Source organism: Anser anser (assembly GCF_964211835.1).
Source record: "Anser anser genome assembly, chromosome: 31".
NCBI lineage: Eukaryota > Metazoa > Chordata > Aves > Anseriformes > Anatidae > Anser > Anser anser.
The window spans coordinates 268,936-293,047 of NC_139752.1; the positions used below are offsets into that span (position 1 = coordinate 268,936).

The 24,112-nt window shown below is 47.3% G+C and overlaps 1 long non-coding RNA gene across 1 annotated transcript; it reads right to left on the minus strand.

Annotated features, from left to right (window-relative positions):
- Positions 1-977: 977 nt before the first annotated feature.
- Positions 978-23,742, minus strand: LOC310888156. The gene is made up of 2 exons (XR_014575839.1): positions 22,337-23,742; positions 978-8,846 (listed from the first exon to the last, which is right to left on the minus strand). It is a non-coding gene; the product is annotated as an uncharacterized lncRNA (long non-coding RNA).
- Positions 23,743-24,112: the final 370 nt, after the last annotated feature.

A 24,112-nucleotide genomic window follows, 5' to 3' on the forward strand; every position in this document is an offset into this window, starting at 1 on the left:
TCCGGCTACTACTATGGTACTGGAGTGCAGTAGGGCTGATACTGGGGTGGGGCCTTCTATTGCTGCGGGCAGTCATGGGTGGAGTCCAAATTGGGCGGATTTTCCTGCGGCTGCGAGGATTAATCCTATGAGGGGGAGGATTGGGGTTTGGTGGGGGTGTACGGCTTGTTGGATCTCTCAGGTGTTGAATGTTGAAGCTAGTCATGCTATGCTCAGGGTCAGTCCGACGTCTCCGATTCGGTTGTAGATTACGGCTTGTAGGGCGGCGGTGTTGGCATCTGCTCGGCCTTGTCATCAGCCGATGAGAAGGAAGGACATGATTCGTACTCCTTCCCAGCCTACGAATAGGAGGAATATGTTGTTTGCGGTTGTTAGGAGGAGTATGGCGACTAGGAATGTCAGTAGGTAGGTGAAAAATTTTGTTACGTATGGCTCTGAGGCCATGTATCATATGGCGAATTGTAGGATTGATCATGTTACAAATAGGGCGATTGGAAGAAATGTTATTGAGTATTGGTCTATTTTTAGGCTCAGGGGGATTTTAAAGTTTATAATGAATTTTCACTCCCAGTGGCAGGTGACAGATTCTACTCCCGAGTAGATGAATGCGGTTGTAGGGGCTAGGCTAATTAGGAATGCGGTTTTAACAGCGCGGGTGGTGGCTTGTGGGGTGTTTTTAAAGTTTTTAAATAGAAATGGCAGGATGATTGGGGTTAGGAGGATTGTCAGCGTGAGTAGTGTGAGGGAGTTGATTAGTAGTGTGGGGTTCACTACTTTTACTTGGATTTGCACCAAGATGGGTGGTTCCTAAGACCAGTGGATTGCTGTTATCCTTTAAAAGTAAGGGGGCTGAGGTTTTAGGCTCAGATGTAAGAGTTAGCAGCTCTTGTTGGTTAAACCCTCCCCTCGGCAGGTAAGAAGGTTTGAACTTCTATTCTTAGAATCACAGTCTAATGTTTGGTTTAAACTATACTTGCATGAGGGGATTCCGGAGATCAGTTCGGGTTTGAGGATTAGGAGGAATATTGGGATAATGTGGAGTGTTATGAGCAGGTGTTCTCGCGTGGTTGAGTTTTGCATAGATGTGATGTGGGAGGGGATTGAGCCTCGTTGGGTCATTAGTAGTATGAATAAGGTGTAGGAGGCGGTTAGTAGGGTTGCGATTCCTGTTAGGATGATCGTGAAGGCAGATCAGTTGAATAAGGTGATTATAATGGTTAGCTCTGCTATGAGGTTTGTTGTTGGGGGTAAGGCTATGTTTGTTAGATTGGCCAGCAATCATCAGGTAGCTATGAGTGGTAGGAGAGGTTGTAGGCCTCGTGTGAGTAGTAGAATTCGGCTGTGCGTACGTTCATAGTTTGTGTTGGCTAGGCAGAATAGTATGGAGGAAGTTAGTCCATGGGAAATTATTAGGATCATTGCCCCTGAGAATGATCAGTGGGTTTGGATTATTCCTGCGGCGATAACTAGGCCTATGTGGCTAACGGATGAATAAGCGATTAGTGATTTTAGGTCTGTCTGTCGTAGGCAGATTGAGCTAGTCATTAGGGCGCCTCATAGGGCCAGGGTTAGGAAGGGGTAGTGCAGGAGGTTGGACAGTGGGCCCATAAATAGAGTGACTCGTATAATTCCGTATCCTCCTAGCTTTAGTAGTAGGGCGGCGAGGAGTATTGAGCCTGCGATGGGTGCTTCTACGTGGGCTTTTGGCAGTCAGAGGTGTAGGCCGTATAGTGGGGCTTTTACTATGAATGCTATGAGCAGTGCTAGACCTGATAGTATTCCTGTCCATGAGGTGGATAGGGTTGGGTGGGTTAGTTGTAGGGTTGGCAGGTGCAGGGTGCCAATTTTCACGTATAGGTGTATGATTGTGATTAGCAGGGGTAGAGAGCTTACTGGCGTGTAGAATAGCAGGTAGATGCCAGCGCTTAGGCGTTCTGGTTGGTTCCCCCATCGGGTGATTAAGATTAGGGTGGGAATGAGGGTTGCTTCAAATGAGATGTAAAATAGTGCTAGTTCTGTGGTGGAAAAGGCTAGTAGGATGAATGGCTGGACTGCGACTAAGGTTGAGATAAAGATTCGTTTGCGTTGTAGGGGTTCTTGTTGCAGGTGGTTTTGGCTTGCTATGATTATGAGTGGGAGTAGTCAGCAGGATAGTACTAGGAGGGGGGATGAGATTTGGTCAATTCCTGTTCAGTTGGATAAAAATTTGTAGGGGTAGTAGGTTGGGATTAATCACTGTAGGCTTAGGGCAGCGATTAGGAGGCTGTATAAGGTGGTGTTAGTCCATAGAAATTTTGGTGGAGACAGCAGGGCTGTTGGAAGAAGTATGATTGTGGGTAGGATGATTTTTAGCATTGCAGGAGGTTTAGGTTGTGTAGATGGTCGGAGCCATGTGTGCGGGTGGAGGCTACTAGGATGGCCAGGCCTGTGCCCGCCTCACACGCTGAGAAGGTTAGCATGAGAATTGGTACCATGGTGAATGAGGAGACTTGGTTTTCGATGGATCATATTGATAGGCCTACGAATATCGATAATATTATGCTTTCAAGGCATAGTAGGGCGGATACTAGGTGGGTTCGGTGGAAGGCTAGTCCTAGTCCGCTGAAAATGAAGGCTGAGTAGAAGCTTAAATGTAGGGGCGACATAAGAAAGTTACAGGGTTGGCTGTAATCTGCTGGGTCGAAACCAGCTATCTTTTTGGTTAGACTAACTTTCTGTTATTCTGCTCATTCTAGGCCCCCTTGAATTCACTCGTAGGCCAGTCCGAGTGTTAGGAGAAGGAGGATCACTACAGTTCAGGTGAGGGTCATTAGGGGGGATTGGAGTTGGACGGCTTATGGCAGGGGGAGTAGGAGGGCGATTTCTAGGTCGAATAGGACGAACAGGATGGCTACTGAGGAAGAATCGGACTGAGAATGGTAATCGAGCAGATCCAAGTGGGTCGAATCCACATTCGTACGGTGAGAGTTTCTCTGAGTCGGGGTTTATTTGGGCGAGTCAGAAGTTTAATGCGGTTAGGGCGGCGCTTAGGATTGATGATAGGGCGAATATGAACATGAGTGCGTTCATTGCTCTCCTCTGGGTTTATACCAGATTCTAGAGATTGGAAGTCAATTGTAATTAATATACTAGAAGAGCAAGATCCTCATCAGTAGATGGTTATGTAGAGGAATAGTCAGATGACGTCTACGAAGTGTCAGTATCAGGCTGCTGCCTCGAATCCGAAGTGGTGGTCTGATGTAAAGTGGAACTTGATCAGTCGGAAGAGGCAGACGGTCAGGAAGGAGGATCCGATGATTACGTGGAGTCCGTGGAATCCAGTGGCAACGAAGAAGGTAGATCCGTAGACGCTATCGGCGATTGAGAATGGGGCTTCGTGGTATTCTATTGCTTGTAGGGCTGTGAAGTAGAATCCCAGGAGGATCGTTAGGGTTAGGGCGTGGATGGCGTGTTTTCGGTTTCCTTCTGTGATGCTGTGATGGGCTCACGTTACGGTAACGCCTGAGGCTAGTAGGATGGCTGTGTTTAGTAGGGGGACTTCTATCGGGTTGAGTGGTTTAATTCCTGTTGGGGGTCATTGGCCTCCTAGTTCTGGGGTTGGGGCCAGGCTCGAGTGGAAGAACGCTCAGAAGAACCCTAAGAAGAAGAATGCTTCGGATGTGATGAAAAGGATTATGCCGTATCGTAGGCCTTTTTGGACTGTGGGAGTGTGATGGCCTTGGAAGGTGCTTTCTCGTACAATGTCTCGTCATCATTGGAATATTACTAGGAGTATTGAGATGAGGCCTAGGGTTAGTAGTATGGATGAGTTGTAGTGGAATCACATGATTAATCCTGAGGTTGTGAGTAGGGCGGCGGCTGCCCCGAAGATTGGTCAAGGGCTTGGGTCAACTATGTGGTATGAGTGTGCTTGGTGTGCCATTAGATGTTTTCTTGTAAGTATAGGCTTAGAAGGAGCACGAAGACGTAGGCCTGGATTATGGCTACTGCTACTTCTAGGATGGTTAGGAGTAGTAGGATGATTATTGTTAGGATGGATACTGCAGGAAGGGTGGGTATTAATGCAATGGAGGCTGTAGAGATGAGTTGGATGAGTAAGTGTCCTGCTGTAAGGTTGGCTGTAAGGCGGACTCCGAGGGCTAGGGGGCGGATTAGTAGGCTGGTTGTTTCGATCAGGATTAGTGCGGGGATTAGGGGTGTAGGGGTACCTTCGGGTAATAGGTGGGCTAAAGAGGCTGATGGTTGGTTTCGTAGGCCTGTTAGTAGTGTGGCGAGCCATAGTGGGAAGGCTAGGGCTATGTTCATAGATAGTTGGGTGGTTGGGGTGAATGTATATGGAAGGAGGCCTAGAAGGTTGATTGTAAGAAGTATGATTATTAGGGATGTAAATATTATGGCTCATTTGTGGCCATTTTTGTTGAGTGGGACTATTAGTTGTTTTGTGATTAGGTGAAGGAGTCATGTTTGGATAGTAGAAAGGCGGTTGTTGATTCATCGGTTGTTTGGGGACGGGAATAGTAGGGCTGGGAAGAGTAGGGATAGTAGGATTAAGGGGATGCCGAATAGATTGGGGCTGGAAAATTGGTCAAAGAAGCTTAGGTTCATGGTCAGGATCATGGTGTGGGTTTGGTAGTGAGGGAGGTCTTATTTGATGGGGGGTTGGTTGTGGTGAAGGCTAGTAGTTTTGGTTGGATGAGGAGTGCTAGGGTTAATCAGGTTATAATTATGATTGAAAATCATGGTGCGGGGTTAAGCTGTGGCATATCATTAAGGAGGGGGAAGTCCCCCTTTGGCTAGCTTAAAAGGCTAGTGCTGTTGCATAGCTTCTTAATGATTAGGATGATGATAGAAGGGACGATCAGGCCTCGAAATGTGGGAGTGGGGTTGATTCTACTACAATGGGTATGTAGCTGTGATTAGCCCCGCAAATTTCTGAGCATTGTCCGTAAAAAATCCCAGGCCGGGTGGTAATGAATGAAGTTTGGTTTAGTCGGCCTGGGATTGCGTCTGTTTTAACTCCGAGCGTTGGGACTGCTCAGGAGTGGAGTACGTCTCCTGCAGTAATGATCACGCGGATGGGGGATTCTATTGGGATAACTACGCGGTGGTCAACTTCTAGCAGTCGGAAGTGGCCGTTGGGTAAGTCTGGGGTGGGCACTATGTAGGAGTCGAATGATAGGTCTTTGAAGTCTGTGTATTCGTAGCTTCAGTATCATTGGTGGCCGATGGCTTTTAGGGTGAGGTCTGGTTCGTCGATTTTGTCCATTATGTAGAGGATTTGTAGGGATGGGAGGGCGAGGAGTACCAGGACGATAGCAGGTAGGATTGTCCAGATCAGCTCTACTTCTTGGGCGTCTACAGCATTGGACGAGAGTTTTTCTGTTAGTATGTGGGCTAAAAGGTAGAGAACTAGGCTGCAGATAGCTAGGGCAACGATTAGGGCGTGGTCGTGGAATTCAACGAGTTCTTCTATGATGGGTGATGAGGCGTCTTGGAATCCTAGTTGGGAGTGGTTGGCCACATGAGATGTACAGGATTTTTACCTGTGATTTAGTCTTGACAAGGCTATGTAATTGGTTTACTAACGTCTCATAAGAAAGAAGCATGAGCGGTTAATGCAGTTGGCTTGAAACCAGCATGTGAGGGTTCGATTCCTTCCTTTCTTGTACTTGGACGAAGGCCGGTTCCTCGAAAGTATGGTATGGGGGAGGGCAGCCGTGGATTCATTCAACGTTTGTGGTAGTTAGTTCTGGTTGTAGGACTTTTCGTTTGGCCGAAAAGGCTTCTCAGATGATGAATATTAGTATGATTACGGCTACTATTGAGATTAGGGAGCCGATGGAGGAAATGGTGTTTCATAGTGTGTAGGCGTCGGGATAGTCCGAGTATCGTCGGGGTATTCCTGCTAGGCCTAGGAAGTGCTGGGGGAAGAACGTTAGGTTTACTCCTGTAAATATTACCCCGAAGTGGGCTTTTGCTCATGTTTGGTGTAGGGTAAACCCAGTGAGTAGTGGGAATCAGTGAGTAAATCCTGCTAGAATGGCAAAGACGGCGCCTATGGATAGGACGTAGTGGAAGTGGGCAACTACGTAGTACGTGTCGTGCAGGGCGATGTCTAGGGAAGAGTTTGCAAGAACGATTCCTGTTAATCCTCCGATGGTAAATAGGAAGATAAATCCTAGAGCTCATAGTATTGGGGGGGTCTCATTTGATTGTTCCTCCGTGCAGGGTGGCTAGTCAGCTAAATACTTTGATTCCGGTAGGGATGGCAATGATTATAGTGGCTGATGTAAAGTAGGCTCGGGTATCAACGTCTATTCCTACTGTAAACATGTGGTGAGCTCAGACGATGAATCCTAGGAAGCCGATGGATAGTATGGCTCAGACTATTCCCATGTAGCCGAAGGGTTCCTTTTTGCCTGAGTAGTACGTGACTACGTGTGAGATGATTCCAAACCCCGGTAGGATCAGAATATAGACTTCTGGGTGTCCGAAGAATCAGAATAGGTGTTGGTACAGGATTGGGTCTCCTCCTCCAGCGGGGTCGAAGAATGTGGTGTTTAGGTTTCGATCAGTTAGTAATATTGTAATACCGGCGGCGAGTACGGGGAGTGATAGAAGGAGTAGGATGGCGGTAATTAGTACGGATCAGACAAATAGTGGGGTTTGGTATTGTGAGAGTGCGGGGGGTTTTATGTTGATGGCTGTGGTGATAAAGTTGATGGCCCCAAGGATGGAGGAGATACCGGCTAAGTGGAGTGAGAAGATAGCCAGGTCTACTGAAGCTCCGGCGTGGGCAAGGTCACCTGCTAGGGGAGGGTAGACAGTTCAGCCTGTGCCGGCACCAGCTTCTACAGTGGATGAGGCTAGTAGGAGGAGGAATGATGGGGGGAGGAGTCAAAAGCTTATGTTGTTTATTCGCGGGAATGCTATGTCGGGGGCACCGATTATGAGGGGGACTAATCAGTTGCCGAATCCTCCGATCATGATGGGTATGACTATAAAGAAGCTTATTACAAAGGCGTGAGCGGTAACGATTACATTGTAAATTTGGTCGTCGCCTAGGAGAGTTCCTGGTTGTCCTAGTTCTGCGCGGATTAATAGGCTGAGTGCGGTGCCGACTATTCCTGCTCATGCCCCGAAGATGAGGTACAGGGTGCCAATATCCTTATGGTTAGTGGAAAATAGTCATCGGTTGATGAAGGTGACGGGTAAGATGGCTGAGTGTTGAAGCGTTAGGCTGTAGTCCTTTTTACAGAGGTTTAATTCCTCTTCTTATCGGCTCTGTAGTGAAATTCATGTTGAGTTGCAAGCTCATCGATGCGCACTAGGGTGCGTCAGGGTCTTTGTAGGCAGAAGCCAATTGGTTTAGGCATTTAGCTGTTAACTAGAGTTTTGTGGGATCGAAGCCCATCTGTCTAGGGAGGCTTTAGCTTAATTAAAGCGTCTGACTTGCATTCAGAAGATACAGGTTAATATTCTGTAAGTCTTAATGTGCAGAAACTAAGAGGGTTTAACTCTTATTTAAGGCTTTGAAGGCCTTCGGTTTGGGGTGTTATCCTAAGTTTCTAGACAATGGCATGTATTATTGGGGACAGGGGAAGTAAGAGGATTGATAGTGAGGCAAGGACCGCAGTAGGTGTGCTTGGGGCTTTGCTAGTGTATCATTGTTTTATGTGGTTAGAGGAGTTGGGGGGAAGGGTAATTGTTGAGTGGTATGCGAGGCGTAGGTAGAAGAAGAGGCTGAGCAGTGATAGCATGGCAATTGCCATGGCTGCTGGTGTTATTTCCTGTTTAGTTAGTTCTTGGATGATAAGTCACTTTGGTATAAAGCCTGTTAATGGGGGGAGGCCTGCTAGGGATAAAAGTACTAGTATTAGGGTGGCGTTTAGCACTGGGGTTTTTGTTCATGAGGTTGTGATCATGGATAGGTTAAGGGCTTTGATTTTGTTAAGGGCTAGGAATACGGCTGATGTTATGATTGTGTATAGGTAGAAGGTAAGTAAGGCCAATTTGGGGCTGTAAACTAGGATGATGGCGATTCAGCCTAAGTGGGAGATGGACGAGAAGGCTAGGATTTTGCGTGTTTGTGTTTGGTTCAGTCCTATTCAGCCTCCTAGTGCTGTTGAGGCTAGGGCCATGGCGGTGAGTAGAGCTGGGTCGAGGGATTTGGATGTTAGTAGGAGCAGGGTTAGTGGGGGGAATTTTATGAGGGTCGAGAGTAGCAGGGCTGTTATTAGTGGCGATCCTTGTAGTACTTCTGGGAATCAGAAGTGAAATGGCACTAGGCCCAGTTTAATAGCGATTGCTGCTGTCAGTAGTAGACAGGAGGTTGGGTGGTTTATTTGTGTGATGTCTCATTGGCCGGTGACTCAGGCATTGGTTATGCTAGAGAATAGGACCAGGGCGGAAGCAGCTGCTTGGGTTAGGAAGTATTTCGTTGCGGCTTCTACTGCTCGTGGGTGGTGGGATTTGGCAATTAGGGGAATGATGGCTAGTGCGTTGATCTCCAGTCCTGTCCAGGCCAGAACTCAGTGGTTGCTGGAAATTGTGATTGTGGTGCCCAAGATGAGGCTGAAGGTTATGATTGGGGTCGCGTAAGGGTTCATTAGTAGAGGAGGGGGTTAAACCATCATTTTCGGGGTATGGGCCCGATAGCTTGATTAGCTGACTCTACTAGAAAATAATATAAGGGAAGTATGGAGAATTTTGATTTCTCTTGTGTGGGTTCAATTCCTACTTTTCTAAGGTCAACAGGAAATGAGAGGGCTGTTATACCTCTATGTTCACTTTATCATAGTGACCCTTTGTAGTTCAGGCACATTTCCTTATGTAAGGAGGTAGGCCTGCATAGCAGATAGGTATGCTGATGTGTCAGAGGCACAGAGCTAGTGTGAGGGGTAGGAAGTTTTTTCATAGTAGGTGCATTAGTTGGTCATATCGGAATCGTGGGTATGAAGCTCGGACCCATAAGAAACCAGAAGATAGTAGGAGGACTTTTGTGGCTAGGATGACGGGGAATAGTTCTGTGGGTGGCCCTAGGGCGCTTGGGTTTAGGAATATGATGGCTGTAAGTGTATTTATTAGCATAATGTTCGCATATTCAGCTAGGAAGAATAAGGCGAAGGGTCCTGCGGCGTATTCAACGTTAAACCCTGAGACTAGCTCAGATTCACCCTCTGTGAGGTCAAAAGGAGCTCGGTTTGTCTCTGCTAGGGTGGATACGTATCATATTATTGCTAGGGGTCATGAGGAGAAAATGAAGTATAGAGGCTCCTGTGCGACGGCAAAGGAGCTGAGTGTGTAGCTTCCGCTTAGTATGATTATTGATAGCAGGATTATGGCCAGTGTCACTTCGTATGAAATGGTCTGTGCTACTGCCCGTAGGGCTCCGATTAGTGCGTATTTTGAGTTCGAGGCTCAGCCTGATCATAGGACTGAGTAGACGGCTAGGCTTGACATGGCTATTAGGAAGAGAACTCCGAGGTTTAGATCTGCTAGGGGAAATGGGAGTGGTAGTGGTGCTCAAGTGGTGAGGGCTAGGACAAGGGCTAGTATTGGTATCAGAATGAATAGAAGTGGGGAAGAGGTAGAGGGTCGGATGGGCTCTTTGGTAAATAGTTTCAGTCCGTCCGCAAATGGTTGAAGTAGGCCAAAAGGCCCGACAACGTTAGGGCCTTTGCGGGATTGTATGTAGCTTAGGATTTTCCGTTCTACTAGGGTTAGGAAGGCTACGGCAATCAGGATTGGGATGATGTATAGGAGGGATATAATGAGGCAGCTTAGTGTTGTTATTTGAATCATGGGTGAAGCTAGGGAGAGGATTTGAACCTCTGGGGAAAGGGCTTAAGCCTTCTGCACTTGCCGGGCTCTGCCACTCTAGCTGGTCCTTTTCTAGGATTGAAAGTGGTGGGGGAAGGCCCTCTTCACGGTTTAGTTGGTTTCACTGCTTAGAGGGGGGGGGCGTGCTTGTGGTATTGGCCCCACTTTCCCGGTCCTTTCGTACTGGGGAGAGTGTGTCATAGATAGAAACCGACCTGGATTGCTCCGGTCTGAACTCAGATCACGTAGGACTGTTAATCGTTGAACAAACGAACCCTTAATAGCGGCTGCACCATTAGGATGTCCTGATCCAACATCGAGGTCGTAAACCCCCCTGTCGATATGGGCTCTTGAGGGGGATTGCGCTGTTATCCCTGGGGTAGCTTGGTCCATTAATCAATTATATTGGGTCTGGTCACTGTTAGCACTTTGAGGGGTAGCTCTAGGTAAAGAGGTATGGTCTTGTTTTTGGAGGATTTGTTCTCCTCCAAGGTCGCCCCAACCGAAAAATATCGACCAGGCTCTGCGATGGTAGTGGCCCCAGTGGGGTTGATTGAGGATTCGCGGTGGTCGTTGATTTTTAAGTTCCACAGGGTCTTCTCGTCTTATGTTCACATCCCCGCTTTTGCACGGGGAGATCAATTTCACTGATTATCTGTGAGAGACAGTTAAGACCTCATTTAGCCATTCATACAAGTCTCGATTTATGGGACAATTGATTGCGCTATCTTTGCACGGTTAGGATACCGCGGCCGTTAAACCTAAGTCACCGGGCAGGCATCACCTTCAATACTTGTTTAATTTGCTGAAGGCTATGTTTTTGGTAAACAGTCGGGCCTTATTAATTTGCCGAGTTCCTTTCACAGATTTTAATCGCTCTTATAGGCGCTCCTGAGTCGGGTTAACAGGGTTAGTTAATACGTGGTCTTGTAGGGGTTTTTGTATCTGTCTAGGTCTGTTAATAATGTTTCTATGTAAGCTTGCGCCGTTAGAGGGGTGTGGCCCTGTACATGAGGGGCCTAGGATGATTCCTAGGATTGTTATGAGGATGGCAGCGGTTTTGGTGCTAAGGGGTATGGTTATTGGGGGGGTTTTGGTTGGTGTGATGAAAGAGGTAATGATTATTCCTGCTGTAATGCTGCCTAGGGCGAGTCGGGTTAGGGGGGCGGTGATTAGTGGGTTGTTTTCGTTTATTGATACTATTGGGGGGATTCGGGTTTGTCCAGCTTGGACTAGGATGGTTATGCGGATGCTGTAGGTTGCGGTGAATGCTGTGGCTATAAGGGTTAGGAGTAGGGCTCAAGTATTTAGGTATGATGTGTTTAAGCTTTCGATGATGAGGTCTTTTGAGTAGAATCCGGCTAGGAATGGGGTTCCTATCAGCGCCAGGTTTCCGATGGTTAGGCAGGAAGTAGTGACTGGGAGTATTTTCTGTAGGCCTCCTATCTTTCGGATATCTTGTTCTCCGTTTAGGTTGTGGATGATAGACCCTGAGCATAGGAATAGTATGGCTTTAAAGAAGGCATGGGTTGAGATGTGTAGGAAGGCTAGTTGTGGGAGGTTTAGTCCGATAGTGACTATTATTAGTCCTAGTTGGCTGGATGTTGAGAAAGCAATGATTTTTTTGATGTCATTTTGGGTTAGGGCGCATGTGGCAGCGAATAGGGTTGATAGAGCACCTAGGCATAGGCAGGCAGTTAGGGCTGTCTGGTTGGTGGCTAGCAGGGGGTGCATGCGGATGAGCAGGAAGATTCCGGCTACTACTATGGTACTGGAGTGCAGTAGGGCTGATACTGGGGTGGGGCCTTCTATTGCTGCGGGCAGTCATGGGTGGAGTCCAAATTGGGCGGATTTTCCTGCGGCTGCGAGGATTAATCCTATGAGGGGGAGGATTGGGGTTTGGTGGGGGTGTACGGCTTGTTGGATCTCTCAGGTGTTGAATGTTGAAGCTAGTCATGCTATGCTCAGGGTCAGTCCGACGTCTCCGATTCGGTTGTAGATTACGGCTTGTAGGGCGGCGGTGTTGGCATCTGCTCGGCCTTGTCATCAGCCGATGAGAAGGAAGGACATGATTCGTACTCCTTCCCAGCCTACGAATAGGAGGAATATGTTGTTTGCGGTTGTTAGGAGGAGTATGGCGACTAGGAATGTCAGTAGGTAGGTGAAAAATTTTGTTACGTATGGCTCTGAGGCCATGTATCATATGGCGAATTGTAGGATTGATCATGTTACAAATAGGGCGATTGGAAGAAATGTTATTGAGTATTGGTCTATTTTTAGGCTCAGGGGGATTTTAAAGTTTATAATGAATTTTCACTCCCAGTGGCAGGTGACAGATTCTACTCCCGAGTAGATGAATGCGGTTGTAGGGGCTAGGCTAATTAGGAATGCGGTTTTAACAGCGCGGGTGGTGGCTTGTGGGGTGTTTTTAAAGTTTTTAAATAGAAATGGCAGGATGATTGGGGTTAGGAGGATTGTCAGCGTGAGTAGTGTGAGGGAGTTGATTAGTAGTGTGGGGTTCACTACTTTTACTTGGATTTGCACCAAGATGGGTGGTTCCTAAGACCAGTGGATTGCTGTTATCCTTTAAAAGTAAGGGGGCTGAGGTTTTAGGCTCAGATGTAAGAGTTAGCAGCTCTTGTTGGTTAAACCCTCCCCTCGGCAGGTAAGAAGGTTTGAACTTCTATTCTTAGAATCACAGTCTAATGTTTGGTTTAAACTATACTTGCATGAGGGGATTCCGGAGATCAGTTCGGGTTTGAGGATTAGGAGGAATATTGGGATAATGTGGAGTGTTATGAGCAGGTGTTCTCGCGTGGTTGAGTTTTGCATAGATGTGATGTGGGAGGGGATTGAGCCTCGTTGGGTCATTAGTAGTATGAATAAGGTGTAGGAGGCGGTTAGTAGGGTTGCGATTCCTGTTAGGATGATCGTGAAGGCAGATCAGTTGAATAAGGTGATTATAATGGTTAGCTCTGCTATGAGGTTTGTTGTTGGGGGTAAGGCTATGTTTGTTAGATTGGCCAGCAATCATCAGGTAGCTATGAGTGGTAGGAGAGGTTGTAGGCCTCGTGTGAGTAGTAGAATTCGGCTGTGCGTACGTTCATAGTTTGTGTTGGCTAGGCAGAATAGTATGGAGGAAGTTAGTCCATGGGAAATTATTAGGATCATTGCCCCTGAGAATGATCAGTGGGTTTGGATTATTCCTGCGGCGATAACTAGGCCTATGTGGCTAACGGATGAATAAGCGATTAGTGATTTTAGGTCTGTCTGTCGTAGGCAGATTGAGCTAGTCATTAGGGCGCCTCATAGGGCCAGGGTTAGGAAGGGGTAGTGCAGGAGGTTGGACAGTGGGCCCATAAATAGAGTGACTCGTATAATTCCGTATCCTCCTAGCTTTAGTAGTAGGGCGGCGAGGAGTATTGAGCCTGCGATGGGTGCTTCTACGTGGGCTTTTGGCAGTCAGAGGTGTAGGCCGTATAGTGGGGCTTTTACTATGAATGCTATGAGCAGTGCTAGACCTGATAGTATTCCTGTCCATGAGGTGGATAGGGTTGGGTGGGTTAGTTGTAGGGTTGGCAGGTGCAGGGTGCCAATTTTCACGTATAGGTGTATGATTGTGATTAGCAGGGGTAGAGAGCTTACTGGCGTGTAGAATAGCAGGTAGATGCCAGCGCTTAGGCGTTCTGGTTGGTTCCCCCATCGGGTGATTAAGATTAGGGTGGGAATGAGGGTTGCTTCAAATGAGATGTAAAATAGTGCTAGTTCTGTGGTGGAAAAGGCTAGTAGGATGAATGGCTGGACTGCGACTAAGGTTGAGATAAAGATTCGTTTGCGTTGTAGGGGTTCTTGTTGCAGGTGGTTTTGGCTTGCTATGATTATGAGTGGGAGTAGTCAGCAGGATAGTACTAGGAGGGGGGATGAGATTTGGTCAATTCCTGTTCAGTTGGATAAAAATTTGTAGGGGTAGTAGGTTGGGATTAATCACTGTAGGCTTAGGGCAGCGATTAGGAGGCTGTATAAGGTGGTGTTAGTCCATAGAAATTTTGGTGGAGACAGCAGGGCTGTTGGAAGAAGTATGATTGTGGGTAGGATGATTTTTAGCATTGCAGGAGGTTTAGGTTGTGTAGATGGTCGGAGCCATGTGTGCGGGTGGAGGCTACTAGGATGGCCAGGCCTGTGCCCGCCTCACACGCTGAGAAGGTTAGCATGAGAATTGGTACCATGGTGAATGAGGAGACTTGGTTTTCGATGGATCATATTGATAGGCCTACGAATATCGATAATATTATGCTTTCAAGGCATAGTAGGGCGGATACTAGGTGGGTTCGGTGGAAGGCTAGTCCTAGTCCGCTGAAAATGAAGGCTGAGTAGAAGCTTAAATGTAGGGGCGACATAAGAAAGTTACAGGGTTGGCTGTAATCTGCTGGGTCGAAACCAGCTATCTTTTTGGTTAGACTAACTTTCTGTTATTCTGCTCATTCTAGGCCCCCTTGAATTCACTCGTAGGCCAGTCCGAGTGTTAGGAGAAGGAGGATCACTACAGTTCAGGTGAGGGTCATTAGGGGGGATTGGAGTTGGACGGCTCATGGCAGGGGGAGTAGGAGGGCGATTTCTAGGTCGAATAGGACGAACAGGATGGCTACTGAGGAAGAATCGGACTGAGAATGGTAATCGAGCAGATCCAAGTGGGTCGAATCCACATTCGTACGGTGAGAGTTTCTCTGAGTCGGGGTTTATTTGGGCGAGTCAGAAGTTTAATGCGGTTAGGGCGGCGCTTAGGATTGATGATAGGGCGAATATGAACATGAGTGCGTTCATTGCTCTCCTCTGGGTTTATACCAGATTCTAGAGATTGGAAGTCAATTGTAATTAATATACTAGAAGAGCAAGATCCTCATCAGTAGATGGTTATGTAGAGGAATAGTCAGATGACGTCTACGAAGTGTCAGTATCAGGCTGCTGCCTCGAATCCGAAGTGGTGGTCTGATGTAAAGTGGAACTTGATCAGTCGGAAGAGGCAGACGGTCAGGAAGGAGGATCCGATGATTACGTGGAGTCCGTGGAATCCAGTGGCAACGAAGAAGGTAGATCCGTAGACGCTATCGGCGATTGAGAATGGGGCTTCGTGGTATTCTATTGCTTGTAGGGCTGTGAAGTAGAATCCCAGGAGGATCGTTAGGGTTAGGGCGTGGATGGCGTGTTTTCGGTTTCCTTCTGTGATGCTGTGATGGGCTCACGTTACGGTAACGCCTGAGGCTAGTAGGATGGCTGTGTTTAGTAGGGGGACTTCTATCGGGTTGAGTGGTTTAATTCCTGTTGGGGGTCATTGGCCTCCTAGTTCTGGGGTTGGGGCCAGGCTCGAGTGGAAGAACGCTCAGAAGAACCCTAAGAAGAAGAATGCTTCGGATGTGATGAAAAGGATTATGCCGTATCGTAGGCCTTTTTGGACTGTGGGAGTGTGATGGCCTTGGAAGGTGCTTTCTCGTACAATGTCTCGTCATCATTGGAGTATTACTAGGAGTATTGAGATGAGGCCTAGGGTTAGTAGTATGGATGAGTTGTAGTGGAATCACATGATTAATCCTGAGGTTGTGAGTAGGGCGGCGGCTGCCCCGAAGATTGGTCAAGGGCTTGGGTCAACTATGTGGTATGAGTGTGCTTGGTGTGCCATTAGATGTTTTCTTGTAAGTATAGGCTTAGAAGGAGCACGAAGACGTAGGCCTGGATTATGGCTACTGCTACTTCTAGGATGGTTAGGAGTAGTAGGATGATTATTGTTAGGATGGATACTGCAGGAAGGGTGGGTATTAATGCAATGGAGGCTGTAGAGATGAGTTGGATGAGTAAGTGTCCTGCTGTAAGGCTGGCTGTAAGGCGGACTCCGAGGGCTAGGGGGCGGATTAGTAGGCTGGTTGTTTCGATCAGGATTAGTGCGGGGATTAGGGGTGTAGGGGTACCTTCGGGTAATAGGTGGGCTAAAGAGGCTGATGGTTGGTTTCGTAGGCCTGTTAGTAGTGTGGCGAGCCATAGTGGGAAGGCTAGGGCTATGTTCATAGATAGTTGGGTGGTTGGGGTGAATGTATATGGAAGGAGGCCTAGAAGGTTGATTGTAAGAAGTATGATTATTAGGGATGTAAATATTATGGCTCATTTGTGGCCATTTTTGTTGAGTGGGACTATTAGTTGTTTTGTGATTAGGTGAAGGAGTCATGTTTGGATAGTAGAAAGGCGGTTGTTGATTCATCGGTTGTTTGGGGACGGGAATAGTAGGGCTGGGAAGAGTAGGGATAGTAGGATTAAGGGGATGCCAAATAGATTGGGGCTGGAAAATTGGTCAAAGAAGCTTAGGTTCATGGTCAGGATCATGGTGTGGGTTTGGTAGTGAGGGAGGTCTTATTTGATGGGGGGTTGGTTGTGGTGAAGGCTAGTAGTTTTGGTTGGATGAGGAGTGCTAGGGTTAATCAGGTTATAATTATGATTGAAAATCATGGTGCGGGGTTAAGCTGTGGCATATCATTAAGGAGGGGGAAGTCCCCCTTTGGCTAGCTTAAAAGGCTAGTGCTGTTGCATAGCTTCTTAATGATTAGGATGATGATAGAAGGGACGATCAGGCCTCGAAATGTGGGAGTGGGGTTGATTCTACTACAATGGGTATGTAGCTGTGATTAGCCCCGCAAATTTCTGAGCATTGTCCGTAAAAAATCCCAGGCCGGGTGGTAATGAATGAAGTTTGGTTTAGTCGGCCTGGGATTGCGTCTGTTTTAACTCCGAGCGTTGGGACTGCTCAGGAGTGGAGTACGTCTCCTGCAGTAATGATCACGCGGATGGGGGATTCTATTGGGATAACTACGCGGTGGTCAACTTCTAGCAGTCGGAAGTGGCCGTTGGGTAAGTCTGGGGTGGGCACTATGTAGGAGTCGAATGATAGGTCTTTGAAGTCTGTGTATTCGTAGCTTCAGTATCATTGGTGGCCGATGGCTTTTAGGGTGAGGTCTGGTTCGTCGATTTCGTCCATTATGTAGAGGATTTGTAGGGATGGGAGGGCGAGGAGTACCAGGACGATAGCAGGTAGGATTGTCCAGATCAGCTCTACTTCTTGGGCGTCTACAGCATTGGACGAGAGTTTTTCTGTTAGTATGTGGGCTAAAAGGTAGAGAACTAGGCTGCAGATAGCTAGGGCAACGATTAGGGCGTGGTCGTGGAATTCAACGAGTTCTTCTATGATGGGTGATGAGGCGTCTTGGAATCCTAGTTGGGAGTGGTTGGCCACATGAGATGTACAGGATTTTTACCTGTGATTTAGTCTTGACAAGGCTATGTAATTGGTTTACTAACGTCTCATAAGAAAGAAGCATGAGCGGTTAATGCAGTTGGCTTGAAACCAGCATGTGAGGGTTCGATTCCTTCCTTTCTTGTACTTGGACGAAGGCCGGTTCCTCGAAAGTATGGTATGGGGGAGGGCAGCCGTGGATTCATTCAACGTTTGTGGTAGTTAGTTCTGGTTGTAGGACTTTTCGTTTGGCCGAAAAGGCTTCTCAGATGATGAATATTAGTATGATTACGGCTACTATTGAGATTAGGGAGCCGATGGAGGAAATGGTGTTTCATAGTGTGTAGGCGTCGGGATAGTCCGAGTATCGTCGGGGTATTCCTGCTAGGCCTAGGAAGTGCTGGGGGAAGAACGTTAGGTTTACTCCTGTAAATATTACCCCGAAGTGGGCTTTTGCTCATGTTTGGTGTAGGGTAAACCCAGTGAGTAGTGGGAATCAGTGAGTAAATCCTGCTAGAATGGCAAAGACGGCGCCTATGGATAGGACGTAGTGGAAGTGGGCAACTACGTAGTACGTGTCGTGCAGGGCGATGTCTAGGGAAGAGTTTGCAAGAACGATTCCTGTTAATCCTCCGATGGTAAATAGGAAGATAAATCCTAGAGCTCATAGTATTGGGGGGGTCTCATTTGATTGTTCCTCCGTGCAGGGTGGCTAGTCAGCTAAATACTTTGATTCCGGTAGGGATGGCAATGATTATAGTGGCTGATGTAAAGTAGGCTCGGGTATCAACGTCTATTCCTACTGTAAACATGTGGTGAGCTCAGACGATGAATCCTAGGAAGCCGATGGATAGTATGGCTCAGACTATTCCCATGTAGCCGAAGGGCTCCTTTTTGCCTGAGTAGTACGTGACTACGTGTGAGATGATTCCGAACCCCGGTAGGATCAGAATATAGACTTCTGGGTGTCCGAAGAATCAGAATAGGTGTTGGTACAGGATTGGGTCTCCTCCTCCAGCGGGGTCGAAGAATGTGGTGTTTAGGTTTCGATCAGTTAGTAATATTGTAATACCGGCGGCGAGTACGGGGAGTGATAGAAGGAGTAGGATGGCGGTAATTAGTACGGATCAGACAAATAGTGTCCACTTCCACTACGTCCTATCCATAGGCGCCGTCTTTGCCATTCTAGCAGGATTTACTCACTGATTCCCACTACTCACTGGGTTTACCCTACACCAAACATGAGCAAAAGCCCACTTCGGGGTAATATTTACAGGAGTAAACCTAACGTTCTTCCCCCAGCACTTCCTAGGCCTAGCAGGAATACCCCGACGATACTCGGACTATCCCGACGCCTACACACTATGAAACACCATTTCCTCCTAGTCCTAGGACTTAGAGAAACTCCAGTACTAAAAATAGTAAACACAAGCAATAATTTCATATACTTCACTCTCACTCACCACTCAACTATCAGCTAACCACACCCCCGTCCACATAGCTTAACACAAAGCATGGCACTGAAGTTGCCAAGATGGCATAAAACATGCCTGCGGACAAAAGACTTAGTCCTAACCTTACGGTTGGTTTTTGCTAAATATATACATGCAAGTATCCGCGCCCCAGTGTAAACGCCCTCGACCACCTACCCCCATACAGGCCTTGAGGAGCGGGTATCAGGCACACCCAAGTAGTAGCCCAAGACGCCTCGCTAAGCCACGCCCCCACGGGTATTCAGCAGTAATTAACATTAAGCAATGAGTGCAAACTTGACTTAGTTATAGCAACAGCCTAACTTCAAGGGTTGGTAAATCTTGTGCCAGCCACCGCGGTCATACAAGAAACCCAAATCAACCGTCCTATTGACACGGCGTAAAGAGTGGTAAAATGCCTATCCTAGCTAACTAAGATCAAAATGCAACTGAGCTGTCATAAGCCCAAGATGCACCTAAACACACCATTAAGATGATCTTAGGAACTAACGACTGATTTAAACCCACGAAAGCCAGGGCCCAAACTGGGATTAGATACCCCACTATGCCTGGCCCTAAATCTTGATACTTACTTTACCGAAGTATCCGCCAGAGAACTACGAGCACAAACGCTTAAAACTCTAAGGACTTGGCGGTGCCCCAAACCCACCTAGAGGAGCCTGTTCTACAATCGATAATCCCCGATTAACCCAACCACCCCTTGCCAACACAGCCTACATACCGCCGTCGCCAGCCCACCTCGAATGAGAGCACAACAGTGGACACAATAGCACCCCGCTAATAAGACAGGTCAAGGTATAGCCTATGGAGTGGAAGAAATGGGCTACATTCCCTATTCATAGGGCACACGGAAAGAAGCGTGAAACCACTTCTGGAAGGCGGATTTAGCAGTAAAGTGGGACAATAGAGCCTACTTTAAGCCGGCCCTGGGGCACGTACATACCGCCCGTCACCCTCCTCAAAAGCCACATCCCACATAACTAATACCATAAATACGCTGAAGATGAGGTAAGTCGTAACAAGGTAAGTGTACCGGAAGGTGTACTTAGAATATCAAGACGTAGCTATAACACCAAAGCACTCAGCTTACACCTGAAAGATATCTACTAGACCGGATCGTCTTGAAGCCCCCCCTCTAGCTCAACCACACAAATAGTACACCAAAACTAAAGAATTTACTAAACTAATTAAACTAAAGCATTTTACAGTCTTAGTATAGGCGATAGAAAAGACACTTAGACGCGATAGAGACCCCAGTACCGTAAGGGAAAGATGAAATAGCAGTGAAACAATCAAAGCGACAGACAGCAAAGATCAACCCTTGTACCTTTTGCATCATGGTTTAGCGAGAACAACCAAGCAAAGTGAACTAAAGTTTGCCCCCCCGAAACCCAAGCGAGCTACTTTCAAGCAGTTAAAGAGAGCGAACCCGTCTCTGTTGCAAAAGAGTGGGATGACTTGTCAGTAGAGGTGAAAAGCCAACCGAGCTGGGTGATAGCTGGTTACCTGTGAAACGAATCTAAGTTCCCCCTTAATCCTCCCTACCGGACATCCTGAACCCTAATGAGATGATTAAGAGCTATTTAATGGAGGGACAGCTCCATTAAAAAAGGACACAACCTCGACTAGCGGATAATTCTTACTACTGATCCTACCGTGGGCCCTAAAGCAGCCATCAAAAAAGAGTGCGTCAAAGCTCCACCACCTAAAAATACCAAAATAAGATGATTCCCTTATCACAAACAGGTCAACCTATGAATATAGGAGAATTAATGCTAAAATAAGTAACTCAGGGCCACACCCCTCTAACGGCGCAAGCTTACATAGAAACATTATTAACAGACCTAGACAGATACAAAAACCCCTACAAGACCACGTATTAACTAACCCTGTTAACCCGACTCAGGAGCGCCTATAAGAGCGATTAAAATCTGTGAAAGGAACTCGGCAAATTAATAAGGCCCGACTGTTTACCAAAAACATAGCCTTCAGCAAATTAAACAAGTATTGAAGGTGATGCCTGCCCGGTGACTTAGGTTTAACGGCCGCGGTATCCTAACCGTGCAAAGGTAGCGCAATCAATTGTCCCATAAATCGAGACTTGTATGAATGGCTAAACGAGGTCTTAACTGTCTCTCACAGATAATCAGTGAAATTGATCTCCCCGTGCAAAAGCGGGGATGTGAACATAAGACGAGAAGACCCTGTGGAACTTAAAAATCAACGACCACCGCGAATCCTCAATCAACCCCACTGGGGCCACTACCGTCGCAGAGCCTGGTCGATATTTTTCGGTTGGGGCGACCTTGGAGGAGAACAAATCCTCCAAAAACAAGACCATACCTCTTTACCTAGAGCTACCCCTCAAAGTGCTAACAGTGACCAGACCCAATATAATTGATTAATGGACCAAGCTACCCCAGGGATAACAGCGCAATCCCCCTCAAGAGCCCATATCGACAGGGGGGTTTACGACCTCGATGTTGGATCAGGACATCCTAATGGTGCAGCCGCTATTAAGGGTTCGTTTGTTCAACGATTAACAGTCCTACGTGATCTGAGTTCAGACCGGAGCAATCCAGGTCGGTTTCTATCTATGACACACTCTCCCCAGTACGAAAGGACCGGGAAAGTGGGGCCAATACCACAAGCACGCCCCCCCCCTCTAAGCAGTGAAACCAACTAAACCGTGAAGAGGGCCTTCCCCCACCACTTTCAATCCTAGAAAAGGACCAGCTAGAGTGGCAGAGCCCGGCAAGTGCAGAAGGCTTAAGCCCTTTCCCCAGAGGTTCAAATCCTCTCCCTAGCTTCACCCATGATTCAAATAACAACACTAAGCTGCCTCGTTATATCCCTCCTATACATCATCCCAATCCTGATTGCCGTAGCCTTCCTAACCCTAGTAGAACGGAAAATCCTAAGCTACATACAATCCCGCAAAGGCCCTAACGTTGTCGGGCCTTTTGGCCTACTTCAACCATTTGCGGACGGACTGAAACTATTTACCAAAGAGCCCATCCGACCCTCTACCTCTTCCCCACTTCTATTCATTCTGATACCAATACTAGCCCTTGTCCTAGCCCTCACCACTTGAGCACCACTACCACTCCCATTTCCCCTAGCAGATCTAAACCTCGGAGTTCTCTTCCTAATAGCCATGTCAAGCCTAGCCGTCTACTCAGTCCTATGATCAGGCTGAGCCTCGAACTCAAAATACGCACTAATCGGAGCCCTACGGGCAGTAGCACAGACCATTTCATACGAAGTGACACTGGCCATAATCCTGCTATCAATAATCATACTAAGCGGAAGCTACACACTCAGCTCCTTTGCCGTCGCACAGGAGCCTCTATACTTCATTTTCTCCTCATGACCCCTAGCAATAATATGATACGTATCCACCCTAGCAGAGACAAACCGAGCTCCTTTTGACCTCACAGAGGGTGAATCTGAGCTAGTCTCAGGGTTTAACGTTGAATACGCCGCAGGACCCTTCGCCTTATTCTTCCTAGCTGAATATGCGAACATTATGCTAATAAATACACTTACAGCCATCATATTCCTAAACCCAAGCGCCCTAGGGCCACCCACAGAACTATTCCCCGTCATCCTAGCCACAAAAGTCCTCCTACTATCTTCTGGTTTCTTATGGGTCCGAGCTTCATACCCACGATTCCGATATGACCAACTAATGCACCTACTATGAAAAAACTTCCTACCCCTCACACTAGCTCTGTGCCTCTGACACATCAGCATACCTATCTGCTATGCAGGCCTACCTCCTTACATAAGGAAATGTGCCTGAACTACAAAGGGTCACTATGATAAAGTGAACATAGAGGTATAACAGCCCTCTCATTTCCTGTTGACCTTAGAAAAGTAGGAATTGAACCCACACAAGAGAAATCAAAATTCTCCATACTTCCCTTATATTATTTTCTAGTAGAGTCAGCTAATCAAGCTATCGGGCCCATACCCCGAAAATGATGGTTTAACCCCCTCCTCTACTAATGAACCCTTACGCGACCCCAATCATAACCTTCAGCCTCATCTTGGGCACCACAATCACAATTTCCAGCAACCACTGAGTTCTGGCCTGGACAGGACTGGAGATCAACGCACTAGCCATCATTCCCCTAATTGCCAAATCCCACCACCCACGAGCAGTAGAAGCCGCAACGAAATACTTCCTAACCCAAGCAGCTGCTTCCGCCCTGGTCCTATTCTCTAGCATAACCAATGCCTGAGTCACTGGCCAATGAGACATCACACAAATAAACCACCCAACCTCCTGTCTACTACTGACAGCAGCAATCGCTATTAAACTGGGCCTAGTGCCATTTCACTTCTGATTCCCAGAAGTACTACAAGGATCGCCACTAATAACAGCCCTGCTACTCTCGACCCTCATAAAATTCCCCCCACTAACCCTGCTCCTACTAACATCCAAATCCCTCGACCCAGCTCTACTCACCGCCATGGCCCTAGCCTCAACAGCACTAGGAGGCTGAATAGGACTGAACCAAACACAAACACGCAAAATCCTAGCCTTCTCGTCCATCTCCCACTTAGGCTGAATCGCCATCATCCTAGTTTACAGCCCCAAATTGGCCTTACTTACCTTCTACCTATACTAGGATGGCCTCTAGCAGGATTTACTCACTGATTCCCACTACTCACTGGGTTTACCCTACACCAAACATGAGCAAAAGCCCACTTCGGGGTAATATTTACAGGAGTAAACCTAACGTTCTTCCCCCAGCACTTCCTAGGCCTAGCAGGAATACCCCGACGATACTCGGACTATCCCGACGCCTACACACTATGAAACACCATTTCCTCCATCGGCTCCCTAATCTCAATAGTAGCCGTAATCATACTAATATTCATCATCTGAGAAGCCTTTCCGGCCAAACGAAAAGTCCTACAACCAGAACTAACTACCACAAACGTTGAATGAATCCACGGCTGCCCTCCCCCATACCATACTTTCGAGGAACCGGCCTTCGTCCAAGTACAAGAAAGGAAGGAATCGAACCCTCACATGCTGGTTTCAAGCCAACTGCATTAACCGCTCATGCTTCTTTCTTATGAGACGTTAGTAAACCAATTACATAGCCTTGTCAAGACTAAATCACAGGTAAAAATCCTGTACATCTCATGTGGCCAACCACTCCCAACTAGGATTCCAAGACGCCTCATCACCCATCATAGAAGAACTCGTTGAATTCCACGACCACGCCCTAATCGTTGCCCTAGCTATCTGCAGCCTAGTTCTCTACCTTTTAGCCCACATACTAACAGAAAAACTCTCGTCCAATGCTGTAGACGCCCAAGAAGTAGAGCTGATCTGGACAATCCTACCTGCTATCGTCCTGGTACTCCTCGCCCTCCCATCCCTACAAATCCTCTACATAATGGACGAAATCGACGAACCAGACCTCACCCTAAAAGCCATCGGCCACCAATGATACTGAAGCTACGAATACACAGACTTCAAAGACCTATCATTCGACTCCTACAT